Here is a 16,300-nt window from a genome sequence, read left to right as displayed (position 1 = left end):
TGAGGATATGGGCGAAGGAGAAGCCTCATACACCCTGGGGGCGGGGTGCGGGTGTGTGAACTAGCCCGTGAACCTGACTTATCCATCACTTCTGGGTGTGTACCCGAAGGGCTCCACATTAGCATATCGTGGAGACACATGCACACCAAAGTCAGCGTAGCACACTAATCACAGTAGCTAAGCCATGAGGCCAACCTTGGTGTTCAACAACTAGGAAGGGGTGAAGACAGTGGTAGGTGTAGAGAGAATGGTCTCTTTATTTTATTTAATTAATCAACTATTTATTTATTTATTTTTGGTGATAAGAATGAATGAAGTCACATCATCCGTGGGAAAATGGGTGCAGTTGGAGACTATCAAAGCCAGTCTCAGAACAGCACACAGATGTTTTCTTTCATTGTGGTTTCTAGATTTTATATGCCTTTATTAAAGCATGTAAACACGCCACAACCCATTTGGGTCCCCAAGCCCTGGCTAGGGCCAGTGATGGAATGAAGAAAGGACACATGGACATCTGTACAATGAAGTTGAGATCACAGAGAGTTCTCTAACTACCTCAAACTGGAATTTTGGTGTATGTCATAGGTAGAGGGAGGGACTGGCTGGTTTCTGGAGAAATTCTTTGCATTTGAGCAGTCTTGACTGTAGATCTGCAGGAGGAGCAGGCTGCAGTTGCTAGTCTTTGAGCACACTGATTAGTCATCCACAAACACTCAGACTACTGAGAAATACTTGGCCATTTCTTTTGAGCCAGGACTATATGGGTAACAGCTTTGTCAACTTCCCATCGTCCAATAGGCCTTGCAGTCCTCTAGAGTGTGCCTATGTCAAAGTGTGTGAGGACTTCACTCACTCATGGCTTCCTCTGCTCCCTACAGAAACTAGTACAAAGAAAACCTGTTCAGATGGGAAAGAGGGGAGAAAGTGAGAGTGGGGGGAAAGAAGAGGAGGTAAGAGGATGTGCAGGGAATAAACTTGACATATATACAAACCTATCTAAGACTTAAGAAAATAAAACTAATAAAAGTGTTTTTGGAGGTCTGGAAAGGTGGGTCAGCAGTTAAGAGCATTTGTTGCTCTCCAGAGAAAACAGGTTCGATTCCCAGCTCCCACATGGTAGCTTACATTTGGCTATATCTCCAGTTCCAGGGCATCTGGTGCCGTCTTCTGACATCTGAGAGCAGTAGGTACACATGTGGTATATAGACAGCTATGCAGGCAAGACACCCACATACGTCAAATGAATGAATGAATGAATGAATGTTTTGGTTTTGTTTGTTTTCTTTCAAGAAGCTCATAGATTTCCCTAGATTCGCTATGATGTGGGTCTGGGCTAGAGGACTATCCTAGTACCCTTCACTCTTCACACTTTGGAAAGTCATCTTGGATGTTTCTTGAGGATTCTTTCTCCCTTTTATTTGTGTGTTGGACATAGTGCTCAGATCTACTTTTCTTGAGTTTTTAGCTTTATATCCTCTCTTTTTGGCCTTGTGTTTCATATTATGTGAAATTCTTAACCTTTCTAGGGTGTTTTTAAATTTCTACTGCTGTCATACTTTGAATATTATATTTACTTATTTTCAAGACAGCTCTGGCTGTCCTGAACTCACTATATAGACTAGGCTAGCCTAGAACTCACAGAGATCCTCCTGCCTCTGTCTCACAAGTGCTGGGATTAAAGATGTGAACCACTACACCTGTCTTCTTTTTTATTTTTTAAGGCAGAGTCTCACTTATAGCTCAGGCTGGCTCAAACTTGCCAAGAACCTAAAGATTAACCCTTGACCCTTCTGTCTCTCCCTCCCAAGTGCTTGTGTCACAGACTTATTTCAGTTAAGGGTCTCTTTGTTCTCTGAGTACTCAATTATAAACATCATTTTCCTCCTCCCCTGAGTAAAATCCTTCTCTTGCAGGAGTGTTGGTGATTAAAGAAGTTGTTTTCTTTTCATGACAGCCTGTTTCCTCAGAGTCAGCTTTGACTGTTTAATTAGATCTCCTGAAACTTTCCTCAGATGCATGGCAGTGATCTTTGGTTCGTGTTTTTATATCCAGGATCAGGGAGAGCTTCAGAGCTGATACAAAATCCTGACAGCATGCAGTGGGATGTGTCTGCTGTGGGTTTCTCTGTACCTAGCAGAAGAAATCACACAGTAAATCTCTATGTCCGAATTTAAGGTCTTTATCTTGGGCTGTCTTGGATGCACAGAGAATCTTCTAGTCTCTTGGACAGTTCAGTCCTGGCTGCCAGTATGCTGGGAGCTGAGATGAGCCTGTGGCTTCAACATGGGATCAGCGTCAAGGCTCCGTTTTCAGTCTGTGTCCTCCCTCTCTGTGTCTCCTAGCAAACACACCCAGGTTTTTCTTCTCTGAAGATCATATCTCTACATTCTGAGAAGACGTTAGTGTGCTGGTAAGGGTAGGATGGGGGTGATGGTGGATTGCTGGCTAGGTGCACTGGGGCTCTGAGAGCCTAAAAGGACTCTCCTTCCCTTTTGTCCCAGTGTTTGCTTCTCCCTCACTGGCAGAGGTGCCCGTGCTGTGAGCATTGAACTTGAGGCCTTTCAGAAGTCAGGTTGCCTGGGTGGACTGGCCCACTGTCGCTGTGTACAGAGCTGAGGCCTTTTCAGAGACGAAGGCTTTAAACCAAACTATGTGTATCAGCCCCCATGTGTATTTGCCATCTGGGACTCAGGACGGACAAAGGATTCTTTGCTTGGTCAAACTGTAGTCAGGCTCCTAAATCTTCTCTGGGACCCATTTGTATCCTGCTTGTGAAATTTCGTTTTAGTAAAGGATCTTGCTGGGCTGGTGAGCTGGCTCAGCGTGCCTAGCCTACAGATCTGAGTTTGATCCTTTGGTCCCACATGGTAGAAGGAGAAAACTGATTTCAGCAAGTTGTTCTCTGACCTCCACACCCACGCCACAGCACAAGAATGCATACACAGGACAGTAAAATTTTAAAATATTTAAATGAACCTTGCTAAGCCAGCTTAGCAGGAAGCCCTCATCCATAGTATCTGATCACCCTTGATACCTGATTGGGCCCTTCATTCTCCTCCTCCATCTCCTAGGTGATGTTTGACTAGATTAGCTTGTCTTCAATAACCCTGTTAGGTCAGCATAGCCCGACTCTCCTCTTACGTGTGAGTTTTCCCTCTCGGTAATTTTCCATCCACAAACCCAGCCCTGCCCCTTGACTACAGATTGCCCATTCTGGATCTGGAGTTAAGCCAAATGTTTCTCTACATAAGAGGCTGAGATAAGAGGATGGCCAGTTTGATGTCAGATTAGGCTATGTGGTGCGGCAAGCAGACACAGAGACAGAGATAGATAGACAGATAGACAGACACAGAGAGACAGACAGATACCAGTCATTACAGTGCTCCCCATACCAACCTCAGTGGCCCTACACAAAGTCAAGTTTTTCGATAAGTACCATTAAAGAATTTTTTCTTTCTTTTATGTATTTATTTTTATTTATGTGTGTGAATATGTGTCTAGGTGCCCTCAGAGACCAGAAGCATCCCCTGAAGTAGGAGTTACAGGTGGCTGAGAACTGCCATGTGGATGCTGAGAACCGTGCTTAGGTCCTCTGGAAGAGCAGCAAGTGCTCATAACCACTGTGCCTTCTCTTCAGGTTTTTCTTTAAACTACTCAGCTCGGGACCTCTAGCATGCTGGTCACTCACAGGCCTATGCTTACCTCTCTACTCCATTAACAGGACCGAGTGAGTTTCTGTTCTAGAAAAACCTAAAAACTCCTTATTGATAATTTAGCCTTCCTCAATGAACTGTTGTTAGAGACAAAGCCAATGTCTCAGAACTTTAGAAGGCTGGGGTGGGGAAGAGCTGAGAAAGCATCAGGTTTCACTATTTAAAGTCAGGAGCGGGCAGTTCCTTGGGGGTTAATTGCTTTGTTCAAAGTCACTGGTGACCTAGCAGCAGAGCTAACAATAGAACTCAGGCCTTCAGTCCCCGCTCAGGAGCCGCTGCCCAGTACCACCTGCTGTGTGGGCAGCCTGCCAGGCTTCAAAGATCTTTACTGTGGTTCGTAAACTACCTCGTGACTTAAGCAGAGTTCACTCTTTCGTGGTTATTGTTATGCATGATATTAAATACCCAGCATGAGCAATTACACCTTGAGTTTCAAACAGAGAAAGTCTTTGAGGATTAATGGAAAGAGAAAGTTACTATGCATTTAAAAAGTCTAGTGTCACACTGGCTGGTCTTTACGTTTAGAGAGGGTTAGGAGGGGCCTGGGGGAGAAGCTCAGTGGTAGCTTCCCAGAATTTTTACAGAGAGAAAGAGAGAGAGAGAGAGAGAGAGAGAGAGAGAGGGAGAGGGAGAGGGAGAGAGAGAGAGAGAGAGAGAGAGAGAGAGAGAGAGAGAGAGAGAGAGAGAATGCAAAAGGATGGAGGGAGGTGGGGTGGAACAGGAAGAGGGAGAGGGAAGAAGGGAGTTAGAGAGGGAGGGATGGAGAGGGAGGGGAAGGGGAGGGAGAAAGGGAAGGAGAAAGAAGGAAGAGAGAGATAATGCAGAAAAGGGGCAGACAACACCAAGATGTCCAATACCTCCATGGATCTTAGCCCAGTGACCAATCCCTCATAGCAGGTAGCTCAGATCATAAATGTCTCCTAAATGCTCATGTTTAAGGTGATGTGTACTCAGCTTGGTGCTTTGGGGAGGTAGGTGTTAGATGGTTTAGAGGGAGGTTAGGCCTAGTGAGAGGTCTTCCTGTCATTAGAGGCGTGTCCTTGAGAGGGATAATGGGATCCCAGCCCAACTGTTTAGAAGATTTGGCTCCATCATGTACTTCTCCCTTGAGCTACTGCTTTGCCACAGGTCCCATGGGCAGCAGGGCCTGAAGACCATGGACTGAAGCCCGCCAAAACCACGAGTCAGAGTAAACCTTCCTTCCATGAAGTTGATGATCTCCAGTATTTTGTTGAGAGAGAAAGCTGATTACAGGATCTATGTTAAGCTAATCAACATTACCCAAGTCAGTGCAACAACCACATCAGAACAAGTCCAACCAGGCAGGGTCTGAAGAGAAGTATCCTTTCTTCCCCAGGAACAAGGAAAGCTACTGTCATCCTGGGATTTCAAGGTAAGTGGGCTGCCAAGACTGAGACCAACAATACAGAAGTCAAATGGAGAAACTGAGTCTTGATTCCACAATTGCATCGCTTGAAGTCTGGACTGTTCACTTATACCAGGGATTACACTCCCCTATTGCCCAAATCAATCTAAATTTCCTTTAATTTAAAAGAATATAGGAGCCAAAGAGATGGCTTGGTAGGTCAAATTATGTACTGCTTGGGCAGAGAACCTGAGTTCAGTTCCTGCACTCATGTTGACTGGCAACCACCTGATTTAAAAAGTAAAGTAAATCACTGAAAAAGAAAATCTATCAGCCTGGTCTCTTTGGCATTTCTGTGTGCATGACCTTTTTCAGAGTCGGTGTGAGCTATCTACAGACTGCTGGAGGAGGGGCGTGGCTTTAAGATGGGTAAGCTTTGCATGAGTAAATGGCTCTAAGCTCAGCCTTTCACTTGAATGGAGACAGGAGACAAAGGAAGGATTGAGCGGTGGGAACAAGCGAGCCAGAGTGAGTGGAGCGAGCAGATTCTTGAATTGCCACTTAACCTTCAGGCAGAAATCCAATAAGGCCTCAACCCCAAAGCAGACGGAGGTTGATTCTACTCAGTGTTTGGAAACATAGGGAAAGAGAGCCTCAGAGGTGGCCTGCACCCAAGAGATAGCTGCAGCTGAGGGAAAGAACAGTGTGGCTCAACAGTAGGAGCTGATCCTTGTCAGGTTATGGCAGTGTTCTAGAGCTTACTTTGTATACCGTGGGGTATACAAGAAGCAGCTGGTGTTGCCAGTTGGTTTGGTCAAAGGGTTGTCATGGTGGCAGCAAGGTGACCTTACAGTCAAAAGCTGCAGGTGGATGGCCTAGTCTGGAAATCCTCTGGGAGTGTGAGCTGGAGATTATCACTGAATATTTCAGGATGGATGGGACACAAGTTTGTTTTTTTAAAAAAAGAAAGAAAGAAATCCAGAGGGAGCAAACACTGGTCCTCTGTGGCTTCTGCTTCAGCTCCTGCCCTGATATCCCTCAATGACAATCTGTGACTTGGGAGGGTAAGATGAAATAAACTCTTTCTTCCCCCCAACCCCGAGTTGCTTCTGGTCATGGTATTTATCACAGCAACAAAGCAAACTAGAGCATTCCTTTTATTTCTTTTGTGTATGAACCCAGAAACAGAATTTTTGGACTTTATATGATAATTTCACTGTGATACTTTTTTTTTCCCCACTGTATTTAGTAACACTTTATTAAGAAGGAACCTATGTCAGCACTGCTGTGGTAAACAGTGGCAAAGATCAAGGGAAACACATCAGGTATCTTGTAGACAGTAATATACATTTTCTATTATATGATCAATGTGTAATAGTTAAGGAAGGTTTAATCCTTATTAAGCAAGCATTTTTGCATTCCCAGCCTTCTCTTTATCTTTCTGTGCCTTTATCATTTGTTTGACTTTAAGCAATTCTGCCTGGATAGCTTTATCTCCTGGGGCTATCCCCTGTGCCTTCTTAAGATCAGCCAATGCTTGATCGTATTCCTTTAATCCTTGCCATCCTTGCTTCTCGGTATAGTGCTTTAGTATTCGAAGGGTCCATTTCAAGAGCCTCCAGGCAGCTGTCAGTTGCCCCCTGCCGACTTGACATCTTCAATTTACAAGTGTCAATATTCAGCACACAATTTAAGACTACAGGTTGCAGTCTGGATGTATCTGCTTTCTCAATAACAGCCTCTGAATTATCGACGTACCTTAAAACCTTCGCATATTATTTAATAGCCATCTCCCAGTTCTCAGACTTGAAAAAAGTATTTCCAATGTTTTTTTAAGTCTTCAGGTATTAATAAAATTTTATCTACATCTTTTCAATCTCTATCCGCATCCTTGGGAAATCTGGATGACTCTCACCAGAGTCATCTGTGGGGATTATTCCCCAGTCATCCCCTTCTTTCAATTCTCTACATTCTGTAATGACAGAGTTTGGCAGGTTTTTCTCTGTTCATTTCTACATTTTCAAGCATTCTTGCCACACCTAGTCCTTTTGTTACTTGACCAAATACCACATGCTTCCCATCCAAATGAAGCGTTGGAACTGTTGTGATAAAGAACTGAGAACCATTCGTATGGGGGCCTGCATTTGCCATGCTCAGCAAACCCTCCCGATCATGCTTATAATGAAAACTTTCACCTTCAAAAATTCACCATAAACACTTTCTCCACCTGTCCCATTCTGATTTGAGAAGTCTTCAACCTGAATCATAAATTTCTTTTCTTTTCTTTTTTTATTTTTGGTTTTTCGAGACAGGGTTTCTCTGTGTAGCCCTAGCTGTCCTGGAACTCACTCTTGTAGACCAGGCTGGCCTCGAACTCAGAAATCTGCCTGCATCTGCCTCCCAAGTGCTGGGATTAAAGGCGTGCGCCACCACTGCCTGGCTATAAATTTCTTAATAATTCAGTGGAAGGGGCATCCTTTAATGGAGAGGTTTCCCAGTTGCAGATCCAGTTCCTTTTTCTTCTGTACATAATACACGAAAATTTTCTGCAGTTTTGGGAACAATATCTACAAACAATTCTAAAATAATTCATCCAACTTGCTCCCTGCCGATGTCCATGTCAAAGAAGACTGAAGGGCTCTTGGAGTTGGATAGCTTGGCTCCACTGGGGATGGGTGGGACATCTTCACTGCAGGCGCTGGAAAGAAGGACACTTGTGCAAGAGAGGGGCATGATACTTTATTTTTAACATTTTAAAATTTCATGTGTATGGGTGTTCTGCCTGCATGTATGTCTATGTACCACATGCATGCAGTGCCTACAGAGGCCAGAGGAAAGTATTGGATCCTCTGAAACCGGAGTACAGACAGTTGAGACCTGCCCTGTGGGTACTGGGACTTGAACCTAGGTTCTTTGAAAGAACAGTGAATGGCATTAACCACTGAGCCATCTTTCCAGCTCCCTATTCATTATGCTTTTAAGGACTTACATCATGGTTCCCTCCTTTGTTGCTCTTTGTAACATTCCTCTCTGTGCTCAAGAGTTCCAGTTTCTCCATATCCTTGTCAACACTTGCCATTTTGTAACAACAATAATACAAACCTTCCAGCTTGGAGATGTTACTCAGCGTTGGATCATTTGCTGGCCTAGCATTCTTGAGGTCTTGGATTCAATCATCAACACTGGGAAAATAATATAACCAGCACCACCACCTAACAGATGAGAAGCAGGATCTCACTGCAGGTCTTGATTGTGTTTAGTGATCAGAGATGTTAAGTATCTTTTCATGTGGTTCCAGCCACTTCCTTATATTCTTTAGGAAAATGTCTGTCCCAGGCCCTTGGTCATTTTGTTGTAAGAGAATTTCAGAAACTCTTCCTGGATATCAAGTAGATTTGTGAATACTTCCTCCCATTTCACAGACTGTCTTTTCTCTTGCTAATATTGTCTTATCAAGAATTCTAATTTATAAGTACTGTGTGGGATGTATATGTGGGTGTGGAGGGCGGCTGTGATGCTTTGCTGCTTACCTTCCGGTGTGGGTTCACGGTGTCAAATTCAGGTCAGGCCTGTGCAGCCAGGGTTTTGACCTGTTGTGCTATCACCCCAGCACACTCTCAGCTTTGAGGCACACAAGACATTTAATTTTAATAAAGCCCCACTGGTCTGTTTTTCTTATGCCACTTGTGCTTTTTTGGACTACATCCAAGAAACTACTGCCAAATCCAGTATCATGAATTTTTCTCCATGTTTTCTTCTAATGGTTTTATACTTTCTTAGCTATTACATTTAGAGTTTTGATTCCTCGAGGTAATTTTTAGATGCAATGCAAGGTCAGAGTCCAAATATATATATATTTTATTTCTTTCCCCATCAACCGCCCCGGGACTCCTTTTGAATATTACTTAACTTTATGTGTGAGGGTTTACTTCTGGGTTCTAGATTCCTTTCCATTGGTCTGTGTGGTGTTTATTCCAGCTCTGAGGTGTTTTGGCTATTGTAGCTTCGTAGCAAATGTGAAACTAGGAAGTAGGAAGCTTCTAACTATGTCTTCAAGAATGTTTGTTTTATTTGTTTTCATTTTGAGAGTGTTGACTATAACCAGGCTGGTTTTGAACTCACAGAGTCGCTGAGCATACCCTTGAGAGTGTCTTCCTGTTTTCATCATCAGTGTGGAGAGTGTGCTATCACCCCCAGTTTTCAAGATTGCTTTGTCATAAATTTCTATGCAAATTTTAGGGTGGATAATTCTATTTCTGCGAAAATGTTTTTGGAATTTTGAAAGGACTTGTACTAAATCTGTACTTCACATTAGGTTGGATGAGCATCTTAACATTGTTATTTATTATATATTATAATTATATATTATATACAAAATAATAAATATATAATAAAATATGCACAACCATATTATATATATGAGCAATATAAATATAGTGTCTTTCCATTTATTCTAACTTGTGATTTCTTTCAATAAGTAATGCTGCATGGTTTTCAGATTTCATGTCTTTTGTATCTGTAAGTTTAATCCTAATTGTAAACTGAAGCTCTTCCTCTCTCTAGCACTAGATATCAAACTCGGCCTTGTACATGCTAGACAGGTACTCAACTTCTGGCCTTTGTAGGATTGCTTTATTAATTTGGTTTTCTTTTCTTCCTCCCTTCCTTCTTTCCTTTCTTCCTTCCTCCCTCCCTTCTTCCCTTCCTCACCCTCCCACTTTCCTTCCTTCCCTTCTTGCTTTCTTCTTTTTTAGGTCTATTATTTTATGTGTATGTGTATTTTGCCTGCATGCATATCTATGCACCACATGCATCCCTGGGGCCTGCAGAAGTCAGAGTAGGCATCAGATTCCCTAGAACTGGAGTTACACATGTTATGAAGCACCATGTGAGTGCTGGGAGTCAAACCTGGGACGTCTGCAGGAACAGCCAGTGCTTGTAACTGCCAATCATCTCTCCAGCTATGGTGGTTGTATATGCTTGACCCAGGGAGTGGCCCTGTTGGAGTTGGTGTGGCCTTGTTGGAGTAGGTATATTACTGTGGGCATGGGCTTTAAGATCCTCATCCTAGCTGACTGGAGGCCAGTCTTCTCCTAGCAGCCTTCATATAAAGATGTAGAACTCTCAGCTCCTCCTGCACCATGCCTGCCTGGATGCTGCCATGTTCTCCACCATGATGATAATGGATTGAACCTCTAAACCTGTAAGCCGGTCCCAGTCCCAATTAAATGTCCTTTTTTTTTTTTTTGGTTTTTCGAGACAGGGTTTCTCTGTGTAGTCCTGGCTGTCCTGGAACTCACTCTGTAGACCAGGCTAGCCTCGAACTCTCGAACTCAGAAATCCACCTGCCTCTGCCTCCCAAGTGCTGGGATTAAAGGCGTGCACCACCACAGCCCAGCAAATGTTGTCCTTTTTAAGACTGGCCTTGGTCATGGTGTCTGTTCACAGCAGTAAAACCCTAAGACACCAGTCCTAATTTCTTTTCTAATTATCCATTGTTAGCATGTAGAACTGCAACTGCTTTTATATATAGCTTTAGATCTGACTGCTTTGTTGAGTCCTTATGCTAGTTCCAGCATTTGAATTTTTAAGTATTATTTTATTTTTTACTTTTGATGTGTGTTGAGGAGTTACTTAGGGCTTTACACATATAAAACTGTGTGTCTGGAAACAAAACTTGTCCAGTTAGGTCAGAGGTTGACTAGAAATGACAAAAGCAGAGCTGGGAAGATGCTTGGTGAATAAAAGTGAAACCGTGGCAGCTTGTGGGCCTGTGGTAACCCCTAGAACCCAAGCAATGAGACATCGGTCTGATAGAGCCTACACACTTATAACTTCAGAGCCAGGGAGGATGACTCGGGTTTGATGGCCAGTCAGCCTAGCCAACATACTGAGTCTGGGCTAATGTGAGACTCTGTCTCAAAAAAAAAAAAAATGTGTACAGCATTGAGGAACAATATCCAGAGTTATCCTCTAAAACATAGCACAGATAGACACACATGTACAAACATGTAGACACGCATACACAGACACACACTCCCTGGTGAGTGAATGCACGTGCAAACACACATGTACACACATGTATACATGCACACACACTCACTCATTCACTCACACGTATGTGCTTCTACAGACAGAAACACATGTAGACACACACACACACACAAGATAAAAGTGCCATGCATCCTTCTCTTGTTTCTGAGGACAAGCCTTTCGTCACTGACTGTGCTATCTGGAGATATTTGTATGTGCAGTCGTTTGCTGACTAAAATGTTGCTTCATACACTGCAGGACATTATCATCTTCCTTCCACTAAGGAGTCTGATATGTGATGAATGGTCATTTCAGCAAATGTATTGATTAGAGTATTAAATGGTAATGTAGAAAGACTTGATTAGTGGAGGACAGGTGTTTGCGTGTTCTGCGGTACCTCCATTTCACAATTCATTTGCAGACTAAGGCTTGAACTTTGTATTAGCTAGTTAGTTTCCTTCTTATTTCAAGGTCTGTGGTTATGACTGCAGATTGATAAGCCCGAGAAGCTTCTGAAATGACATATATATCTGGTCTCTCTCCTCCTTTTCCTCTTTTGTCTTGAGACAGGAACTTACTGTGTATCCAGGAGTGGTTTGGAACTTGAGGTCTTCCTGCCTCAGCTTTCCATATCTGGTATAATTGTGAATGTGGAGGTGACAGTGATAAAGAAATCAATATTGCTATAATAGTAAACAGGGGATTGGGTAACCTAGGTATGAACTGGATATCAAACTCAGAAAGAGGCATCATTCTTGAGAACTGAAAATGAGCCAAAATACAGTTTAAACATGTTTTCTGGCTTTAAGTCTTTATTTTTTTCTTCTTAAAAAAGCTGTCTCAGGGGTGAGGGAGTTGGCTCAGTCAGTGCCTTAGTCAGGGTTTCTATTCCTGCACAAACATCATGACCAAGAAGCAAGTTGGGGAGGAAAGGGTTTATTCAGCATACACTTCCACATTGCTGTTCATCACCAAAGGAAGTCAGGACTGGAACTCAAGCAGGTCAGAAAGCAGGAGCTGATGCAGAGGCCATGGAGGGATGCTACTTACTGGCTTGCTTCTCCTGGCTTGCTCAGCTTGCTTTCTCATATAACCCAAGACTTACCAGCCCAGCGATGGCACCACCCACAATGGGCCCTCCCACCTTGCTCACTAATTGAGAAATGCCTTACAGCTGGATCTCATGGAGGCATTTCCTCAAGGGAGGCTCCTTTCTCTGTGATAACTCCAGTTTGTGTCAAGTTGACACACAAAACCAGCTAGTACAGTCAGTAACATTCTTGTCACACAAGCATTAGGATCTGATTTCAGATCCTTGACACAAATATAAAAAGCTGGGCATGGTGGCAATGCGTGCTTATAATTCCAGAGCTGAAGAGACTGAGACAGGGGAATCTCAAGGGCTTGCTGATCAGCCAATCTAGGTGAACCGGTAAGCTTCAAGTTCAATGAGAGACCTCAAAAAGCAAGGTGAAAACGCATTGAAAAGAACATCTCAGCATGTTCATATGATGTCATTTTCATGGAAAATGGAAACACTAGATTGGTATCCAAAAACAAATTAATAGAAGCGGGCTGTGGATACAGTTGGTAATCTGCTGCTGTGTGTGCCTGAGCCTCTGAATTTTATCTTAAGTACCACATAAATAGGATGTGGAGGTGTATACCTACAATCCTAGCACTAGGGAAGCAGAGGCATAGGATCAAGAATTTAAGGCTATTCTTAGCTTCTTTCCACACCAGTCTGAGCAACATATGACTGTCTATAAATAGACAAACAAACCAATTAATTAATTAATTCATTAATGAGATATGAATCTTATTTCTTTGACAGGAACTGATAGAGAACGTTTTGTTGTTGTTGTTCTCTTGTCCATAACTGTATTGTTCCTTCTGGTAATAGATGCTTGGTTTTCTTTTTGTGGAACGGTCCTTCTCCAGCAATTTGTGTCTAAAGACAAATTCAGAATTTGTCAGTGACAGACAACCTCCAGATGTTATTGGAAAATGAATGCATTGTTTGTCCTGGAAGAATCAGCTGAAGGATGATGCAGTTGAACACTGAGTGTGATGGTTACATTTTGTCTGTCAGGTTGTGACCCTAGCCTTTAATAGACGAGCCATCTCCCCTGCCCCTCAGTGGTCAGTTTTAATTGTGAACTTGACATAACCTAGGATTACCTGAAAGAAGAGTCTTAATGGGGGAGTGTCTAGCCCAAGTTGGACTGTGGAGTTTGTCTTGATTAACTCAATTGGCATAGGAAGATCCAACCTTCAAATGGGTGACACCGTTCCTTGGGTTTGGCCCTGGACCGTCTAAGAATGGAGAAAGCTAGCTTGACTGTGAATTAGATGTGACTCGTTGCCCTAGGCTCTTGCTTTGATCATGATCGACTCTAACCTGGGCTCGGGAGCTAAAACAACTCTCTCCCCCATTTCTGTATCTCAGCTACAGAAGTGAAACTAGAACAGTAGGAAATGGGGGTGTAGGAAGAAATAACCACTTAAGAGCAGAGGAAAGGAGACACTGTCTTAATGACAGTGTCAAACCCTGAGAGCTGTGTCATCCATAGAGTTCCCAGTTCTTATACCAAATGCATTCCTCTCCTTAAAGTCATTTTAGTGTAGATTTTTGACAGTTGCAAAGAAAAGTTCTTAGGATTATAGTACAAGAGAATTCCATGTATTACACAGAGCAGAATGTCTAAAAATTCTCATTTCCTATCTCTCAGTATCTAGTGTCACTTAGAATGACAGCTGTGCTAAATCCTAATGTCACTCTCAAAACCCTCAGGAAGTCTTTGGTCCCCCAGTCAGCTCATTTCAGCCTCTTCCTCCTCTCCCCGTTTCTTCAAAGGGAATCAAAACCTTTGCCAAACCCTGCAGACTGCTGTCGGAGGTTCCTTTTGTTTCTCTGTTTCTTACCCAGATCAACAGACTGAATGCCTGTGTAGCCAGCAAATGACCCTTCCTCTTAGAAAGGGTGAAAGATGGAAGCTTGCCTGTCATGGTCTCATTTGTATTCGGAACAAGCAGGTGTTTACTTGAACATTAATTCTATTTGCAAATAACCATGCTTGGGGATCCCTTTGGGTAACTCTTGCTGTGATATTATGATATTGCCTTGGGTTCTTTTGGTGGATTTTTATTTATTTATTTATTTATTTATTTATATTTATTTATTTGTAAGGAAAAGAATCAAATCAGGTAAGCAGTTTGTTTTTACGAGCCTGAGAAACAAAAAAAAAAAAATTCAGATTCTGGATTTAGAACAAGCTGATTTATTGTACTAGGGGTGTAACTTAATGACCAATGTCCTCTTTTATCTTCTTTGGGAGAAACAGCTGGAGACTCTCCATAGATGCTTGCCTCACTCAGCAGCTTCTTCATAAGCACATTTATCAGATGCTGTGCCAGGAATTTAAGAGTGCCCCGAGGATACTGACCCATTCAGAAGCAGCCTGCTGCAGCTGGGAAAGCATGAGGATCCAGAAATCTCCCCTCTCCAAGTAACACACTGAAGTTCTTCTAGGCTGGACACTTAGGTGGTTCTCAGTCTTTTGCGAACACATTGGTAACAAATGGTCAGAATTCTATTCTTGTGACTATTCAAATTACTGTTGGCATCCATAGGCTAGAGGGTCATGGTAGGTCACCTGGCACAATGGACACTGAAGCCCCAGGGACCATCAAGATGGCTATAGGAGACATCTCATCTTCTAGAACAAACTAAGTAACTTACTTGTGCTGGGACTAAACCCAAGGCTTTTCACATGCCAGACAAGGATTCTGTAATTGAGCTAAATTCTAAGCCCTTCATTTTTTGAGACAAGAATCTTTCATAGCTGATGCTGGCCTTAAACTCAATATCCTCCTGCTTTCAATTTTCAGGTGCTAAAATTATTACCACCAACTGGGCTCCCAAGTTTTTAATATATTGCAAACCACAGTGAACTAAAATCCATTATAATGTTCTGAATAAAGAGACTATTTCTAAAAGGTGTGTGTGTGTTTGTGTGTATGTTGGAGTAATATTTGGGGGGTTCTACCCCACTTTTGATTATTTAGTTCCCAAATAAAAGACAGAAAACCTTTATACTTATAATAAACCTTAATGCATTAGAGCAGGGTAGATATCAACCCTGTATGCCCTTTTGTCTACTTCTTTGTCAATAATCCCAACATTTGCCATGTCCTGCCTGGGCTGCTCCTACTCCAACTGGCTGGCCCTCATGATCCACCCACCCCATGGGGGCTTCCTCCTCTTTCTCCTTTTGGTCTCTGCCTCAGACCCCAAGCCAAGGAATCGAAGCCCCACCTACCTCTCTTCTGCCCAGCTACAGGCTGTAGGCATCTTTATTCAACCAACAGTTTTAAGTTAAGGAACAAGGTTTGCACAACAAAAGCAGGTATGGTGTGTGTGTGCATGTGTGTGTGTCCGTATGCATGTATGTATGTATGTACGTATGTGAGTGCGAATGTGTGTGTATGTGTGTATGTATTTGTATGTGAATGTGTGTATGTATGTGTTTGTATTTGTATTTGTGTGTGCATATGTGTGTATATGTGTGTGCATTTTTATGTGCATGTATATGTGTTTCCTGTGTGTCTCTCATATACTCACTACATCCATAAGATAGAAGACAGTTGACTTTATCCATTAAGGTGTGTGTTTGTGTGATACATAAAAGAACCCTCTGGGAGTCATCCAGGATTGAAGGAGGAGGACAGCTTGTGGTCAAGTGTGCAAACACAAAACTCTATCAGAGGATTTACGTTCTGACTTTGAAATGAAGAACAGTCAATAACAGACTAACTCTGTTTCCTATGTCTCTCTCGCTTGCCCACACTTTCCAAGAGCTAGAAGACAGTTGAATTCATCTATCAAGGTCAGAGCAGGATAGAAAGAGCTAAACAGAATACGGGAAATCTGGCAGAAGACCTTTGTCTTTTTCCATCCTTAGCACCGTTATTCAGGCCTGATCCTTTACTTGCCCTAAGGTCGTGGTCTTCCGGCCTGTCTCCTGGACTCTTATTGCCTTGGTGACTTGGTCTGTTTTTAAAAGAGTGTTCACTTAGCTTTGGGGATTGGCATATACGAACATTTGCACTGTCAAGACTTCTCCCACCTTGCAAAACCTGGGTAAAAAGGTCAGGACTCAGGGATACCCCAGTATTCTTCTGTCCC

At 42.8% G+C, this 16,300-nt stretch overlaps 1 pseudogene; it reads right to left on the bottom strand.

Annotated features, from left to right (window-relative positions):
• Positions 1 to 6,478: 6,478 nt before the first annotated feature.
• Positions 6,479 to 7,763, bottom strand: LOC114639333 (annotated as a pseudogene).
• Between the last annotated feature and the right edge of the window lie 8,537 nt (positions 7,764 to 16,300).

Source organism: Grammomys surdaster, unplaced genomic scaffold (assembly GCF_004785775.1).
Source record: "Grammomys surdaster isolate TR1022 unplaced genomic scaffold, NIH_TR_1.0 125698, whole genome shotgun sequence".
Classification (NCBI taxonomy): domain Eukaryota; kingdom Metazoa; phylum Chordata; class Mammalia; order Rodentia; family Muridae; genus Grammomys; species Grammomys surdaster.
This window is presented reverse-complemented; position numbering and strand designations above follow the sequence as displayed.